The sequence below is a fragment of the Cebus imitator genome, unplaced genomic scaffold, assembly GCF_001604975.1.
Source record: "Cebus imitator isolate Cc_AM_T3 unplaced genomic scaffold, Cebus_imitator-1.0 Scaffold457, whole genome shotgun sequence".
Classification (NCBI taxonomy): Eukaryota; Metazoa; Chordata; class Mammalia; order Primates; family Cebidae; genus Cebus; species Cebus imitator.
The window spans coordinates 573,482-579,894 of record NW_016107772.1 but is presented as its reverse complement, the minus strand read 5'-3'; the positions used below and the strand labels follow the sequence as shown (position 1 = coordinate 579,894).

The following is a 6,413-nucleotide window of genomic DNA, read 5'->3' as shown; positions in this document are numbered from 1 at the left end:
TTTCCTTTTTTTTTGGAGACTGAGTCTTGCCCTGTTGCCTGACTGGAATACAGTGGGGTGATCTTGGTTCACTGCAACCTCCACCTCCCGGAGTCAAGCAGTTCTTCTGCCTCAGCATTTCAAGTAGCTGGGACTACAGGTGTGCGCCAACGTGCCCAGCTAATTTTTTGTGTAGTAGAGACAAGGTTTCACCGTGTTAGCCAAGATGGTGTTGATCTCCTGACCTTGTGATCCGCCCGCCTGGGACTCCCAAAGTGCTGAGATTACAGGCATGAGCCACGAGCCACTGCTCCTGGCCTTAAAGTGGGTTTTTAAATATATTGTAAAACAAAAATAAACTTCATGGTACTTAATGCCACTGAAGTATGCACTTAAAAATGGTGAAAGTGGTAATTGTTGTATATATTTTACCATAGTAACTTACATAGGAATACTTTCTAAAACCTTATGCTAATAAATTTGAAAACCTGGAGGGGAAGTTTTACTGGCATTGTTGAACTAAAAGTGATGGGTCAGTTTGTTCTAGGCCACAGGTACACTTTCCTGTGTGAAGATTAAAGATGCAAAAGGCTAAGGAGGGGGAACAAGGGAAAAGAAAAGCGGAAACTTTAAGGGTTTCTGCTAACTCTTCCCAAAGAATTGGAAGGAATGTTTACTAAATGTTGCATCCCCTTTTAAGCTCTCCTCCCCAACACAGTTAACCAAGGAAATTGTTATTTATTCTTTATAATAAAACCCCTCCCCATCACAGTTTTTCTTAACCTCCTGAAGTTGTATCACCCCCCCCACTTCCCACCATGACCTCCAAAATGCAAGTGATTATATGAAAACCTGAAGGGTTACTTAAATCGGAATGAGTATCCAGTGCCTTATGGGAGTGGGGAATGAGGTGGGGTAACAGCATTATTGGTCAAACACACTTGAAGTACGTTGGAAGGTTTGGTTTGGGGCATTTCTAATTGTTGAAGTTACCTGGACCCCACCCTGGTGGGGGAAGAACCTGAGGGTGGAGATTAGAAGCAGAATCTGTTTATCTAAATTAGGATCCAGTGAGAGCTTCTGCCCCAACTGTCCTGTTCAGAAAGCCACTCTTCCTCTAATGTGGAATAGCTGTTGCAGTTTATTATGAAACAATGTCAAACATACACAAAACAAAGAGACTCAGTGTAACAGATACAATCTCCTACGTAATTTCAACAGTTAGAGTTTTCTGTATTTGCTTTATCTGCTCTTTCAGTTGAGCTACTACAAAGTAAATCAGACCTCATGATACTTCACCTGTAAATGCTCTGAAGTACATTAATTTAGAATGTGGTCCCTCCTTCTCTTTTTCTGTCATTATCTTTACTTTTGGAAAGATCAAACCAGTTGTCCTAACAGAGTGTCCCACATTCTAGGTTTGTCTGGGTGCATCTTTTGAAATGTTTTTCTTTTCTTTTTTTTTTTTTTTGAGTCTTGCTCTGTTGCCAGGCTGGAGTGCAGTGGCGCAATCTTGGCTCACTGCAACCGTCGCCTCCTGGGTTCAAGCAATTCTCCTGCCTCAGCCTCCTGAGCAGCTGGGACTATAGGTGGGTACTACCACACCTGGCTAATTTTTATTTATTTATTTATTTATTTATTTATTTTTGAGATGGAGTTTCGCTCTTGTTACCCAGGCTGGAGTGCAATGGCACGATCTCGGCTCACCGCAACCTCCGCTTCCTGGGTTCAGGCAATTCTCCTGCCTCAGCCTCCTGAGTAGCTGGGATTACAGGCATGCGCCACCATGTCCAGCTGATTTTTTGTATTTTTAGTAGAGATGGGGTTTCACCATGTTGACCAGGATGGTCTCGATCTCTTGACCTCGTGATCCACCCGCCTCGGCCTCCCAAAGTGCTGGGATTACAGGCTTGAGCCACCGCGCCCGGCCAATTTTTGTATTTTTAGTAGAGATGGGGTTTCACCATGTTGACCAGGATGGTCTCGATCTCTTGACCTTGTGATCCACCCGCCTCGGCCTCCCAAAGTGCTGGGATTACAGGCTTGAGCCACCGCGCCCGGCCAATTTTTGTATTTTTAGTAGAGACAGGGTTTCACCATGTTGGCCATGATGGTCTTGATCACTTGACCTTGTGATCCACCTACGTCAGTCTCCCAAAGTGCTGGGATTACAGGTGTGAGCCACCGTGCCTGGCCATCTTATGATGTTTAATGTATTTTTCTATCCCCACTCTTTCTTCTGAAGTGGAAGTTAGGTCTAAAGCCTTGAGTACATTTAGCTTATATATTTTTGACAGGAATACTTCATTAGGTACCTCATAATGTCTGGTTGTTCCGCTATTAGAGACAGTAAGTTTAATCATGGTATTAAGGTAGTCACAGCCATATCACTGCACTGTAAAGATACTTTTCCTTCCCCTACCCCCATTCCTGTGTGATTAGAAAGTGCTGTGGGGTAATACTTTGGTGCCATTGGATCTTTTAGTTTCCCACCTACGGTATTATTGATAATCTTTAACTGAATCTTTCTTCATTAAGGATTGTAAAATTATTTTTTATTTCAATCATTTTAAATATATTCCTTCTGCTGGCATTCCCTGTTAGATTCCTGCCCCCCCTGCTTTTCAGCTGATACAGTTCCTACTTAAAAGCCAGGGTACATTGTTTTCTTCTACCTACGTATTTTCAGAGTGAGGAGTTATTTTTAGAAATATTTGTTCATCATTAATGAAATTGTTTTGTTCATCAAATTATTTCAGGAGACCAAGCTACAAGTGAGCAAAATAGTCTGGGCCCGGCAGGACTACAGAGGTCAAAACAGAGGACAGATGAGAAGCTGCGAGCTGTCCCACAGAGATGGCAGGCTTCCCCCTCCTGTTTAGCAGGGCTGGAAATGAGCTCCCTGTGACTCCTCTCCTTTCCTGGCTCCTTCCAGTCACCTCAGTGTGAGTGATGAGTAGTGTAGTGACAGCCTCTACCACGTATCTTAGACTGGGTAATTTATAAACCACAGAAATTTATTGCCCACAGTTTGGAGGTTGAGGAAGTCCAAGATCAGGGCTCCAATAGATGCACTGTCTGGTGAGGGTCACGCTTCTAGATGGTGCCTTTTATATGCCCTCACATGGTATAAAGTGGCTCCCTGCAGCAATTTTCCTAAGGTCCCTAATCCCATTCACAAGGTCCCTGCCCTTCCTGACTTAATTACTCCCCTATAGGCTCCACCTCTTTTTCTTCTTTCTTTTTCTTTTCTGAGGCTGGAGTGCAATGGCATGATCTTGTCTCACTGCAACCTCTGCCTCCCAGGTTCATGTGATTCTCCTGCCTCAGCCTCACGACTAGCCGGAATTACAGGCGTGTGCCACCATGCCCGGCTAATTTTTGTGTTTTTAGTAAAGACCGGGTTTCGCCATGTTGGCCAGGCTGGTGTCGAACTCCTGACCTCAGGTGATCCACCTGCCTTGGCCTCCCAAAGTGCTGGGATTACAGATGTGAACTATTGCGCCCAGCTGGGCTCAAACTCTTAATACTATCGCCTTGGGCCTTAGGCTCCAACATACTGATTTTGCAGGGGCATTCACATTCAGACCAGAGCAGACCCTTTACTTAGATGTGCACAAATGTAAAAATTAACATGAACTCTGATATGCTCCACTGAATGCAGGGACTCAAACATGGCACCTTCAATATATAAAATCAGTATGTTTGCCAAATTGCGTCTCTCCAGAGGACAGAATCTGAACTAGTTGTTTAACCAGTAAGTTTCAAACAGTGAAACCAAGTGAATACCAAGTTATTCAACAATAAATTAGGATATCCCGAGAAGTCCTGGGTAACCACTGTCATAGGAAACAGCAGATGGGTCTTCCACTAGAGCAGAAGGCATAAAATTGGACTACATTTATTGTATGGTTCTTTTCTGGCTTCATGATTTTAAAATAAACTAACAAGAAGGTTTGAAAATAAAAATCAAAAGTCCACCATGATTTTCTGGGGGGAAGAGAAAGCAGCTCCTGAACCAAAGATCACTGTCTACATCAACAGAGCAGATCCCATAGGAATGGCCATATTTCTTTTCTTTATTTATTTATTTATTTATTTATTTTTTTTTTGAGACGGAGTTTCGCTCTTGTTACCCAGGCTGGAGTGCAATGGCGCAATCTCAGCTCACCGCAACCTCCGCCTCCTGGGTTCAGGCAATTCTCCTGCCTCAGCCTCCTGAGTAGCTGGGATTACAGGCACGTGCCACCATGCCCAGCTAATTTTTTGTATTTTTAGTAGANGTTCAGGCAATTCTCCTGCCTCAGCCTCCTGAGTAGCTGGGATTACAGGCACGTGCCACCATGCCCAGCTAATTTTTTGTATTTTTAGTAGAGATGGGGTTTCACCATGTTGACCAGGATGGCCTCGATCTCTTGACCTCGTGATCCACCCGCCTCGGCCTCCCAAAGTGCTGGGATTACAGGCTTGAGCCACTGCGCCCGGCTCTTTTCTTTATTTTTTATAGAGACAGGGTTTCACCTTGTTGCCCAGGTTGGTCTTGAACTCCTGGAGTCAAGCAATCCGCCTGCCTCAGCCTCCCAAAGTGCATGGATTACAGGCATGAGCCACTGTGCTCAGCCTGAGTCATATGTTTAACTCTTTGAGGAACTGCCAGACTGTTTTCCAAAATGGCTGTACTGCTTTACATTCCTACCAGCAATGCAGAAGGGTTCTAATTTCTCCACATGCTCGTCAGAACTCTTCTGTGTTTTTGATTCTAGCAGTACTAGTTGGTGTGAAGTGTATTCTCCTTTCTTTTGACCAACACTGGGGTCTGATTTGTCCTGATACCATTTCTTGCAGCAGCCTTCATGCCTAGTGCCTGATGCTGCTTCACCCTACTGCATGTTGGCATTCAGATTTGATTTAAAATCTGAGTGGCTCAGCCCCTGCTCTGAATTGTCGCTTCAGTCAGGTGTTTGCAGCTAGTCTCCTGAGGAGTTGCTGGATTTTAGTCACAGTATACAAGAGGGATGCTCTTTCTAGGAGCTGAGGGTTGGGAAAGTGTGGTGAGGCAGGTTAAGATAGAGGAAGTCAGGTGTGGGAAGCAAACACGTAGACCTGGGCTTGTGGGACCCTCGGAAGGGATGTGGGGCCAAGCTCTTGGAGGGCCTGAGGAATTAGCCCAAGGAGCTTTGGCTTTCAGTGGCTGCTCCTGTGTGTAGCAAAGCAGGCTGGAGTAGAGTTAAGGGAGCCTGGGGTAAGGAAATAAATTGGGAGTCAAGAAGTAATGATGCTACTAGGATTGTGGAAATGTAAAGAGGTTAGGGAAAGATTTGTATGGCTGGGGCTAAACCAGATGTGATGGTTGGGGTAGAGGAACATATAGTGTTCCTCTTGGGGAGGGCAGATGGGGTGAGTGGAAGGTTTCTGTCTAATGTGACCTTAGGTGCTAACAGAACACAAGGCAGATGTGTGCAGCAGAGAATTAAGAAAAGTCGGAGCTGGAATCCAGATCAGCAATCGTGAATGCAGTGAGAATTGAGGCAATGCAGAGTGGCTGCTTCTTCCATGTCATCTCCTCAGCTACCTGCAGCCAAAAAAGCTCTTACTATACTTTTTTTTAAAGAACAGCTTCATTGGAATATAATTGCCGTACATATTGAAACTATACACTTTGAGTTTTCACATATGTATGTATCTGTGAAGTCATTACCACAATCAAGAGAATGAACAAATCTGTTACCCTGAAGTTTCCCAATATTCCTTTGTAATTCGGCCTTCCTGCCTGCTGCCCCTTCCTTACCCCTCTCCAGGTAACCACTGATCTGCTTTCTAGTTTGCATTTTCTGGTATTTTGTATAGATGGGATCTGTATATATACTTTATATACAGTATATTTCTTTGTTCAGGGGGCAGGGAAGTATCTAGCCTCATTGGACATTATTATTTGAAGATTAATCTGTCCTGCATGTATCTATAGTTCATTCCTTTTTATAGCTCAGTGGTATTTCATTGTATAGCTATATCACAGTGTGATTAGCTTTTCTGTTAATGGACATTCGGATTTATTCACGTTTCTGGCTGTTATAACAAAAGCTGCTGTGAACACTGGTGCACAAGTCTCTGTCTAGATCTGCGTTTTCATTTCCCTTGGGTAGGTAACTATTTCAAAGGGGAATGGTTGGGGCATATGATAGGCGTATCCTTTAACTTTGTTTAAAAAGCTGAAATACTTAATGCATCATAAAATTCACATATATAAAGTGTGTGTTTTTTGTTTTGTTTTGTTTTTGGAGACAGGGTCTTGTTCTTTTGACCAGGCTGGAGTGCAACAGTGTGATCATAGCTCACTGCAGCTTCATCCCCCCAGGCTCAGGTGATCCTTCCACCTCAGCCCCATGAGTAGCTGGAACTAAGGGCATACACCACCACACTTGACTAATTTTTTT

The 6,413-nt window shown here is 43.9% G+C and overlaps 1 protein-coding gene across 1 annotated transcript in view; it reads left to right on the top strand.

The window, feature by feature from the left end:
- The window catches only part of RAB7A (RAB7A, member RAS oncogene family), an 83,192-nt gene that overhangs the window by 32,430 nt on the left and 44,349 nt on the right, over positions 1 to 6,413 (top strand). The window lies entirely within an intron of this gene.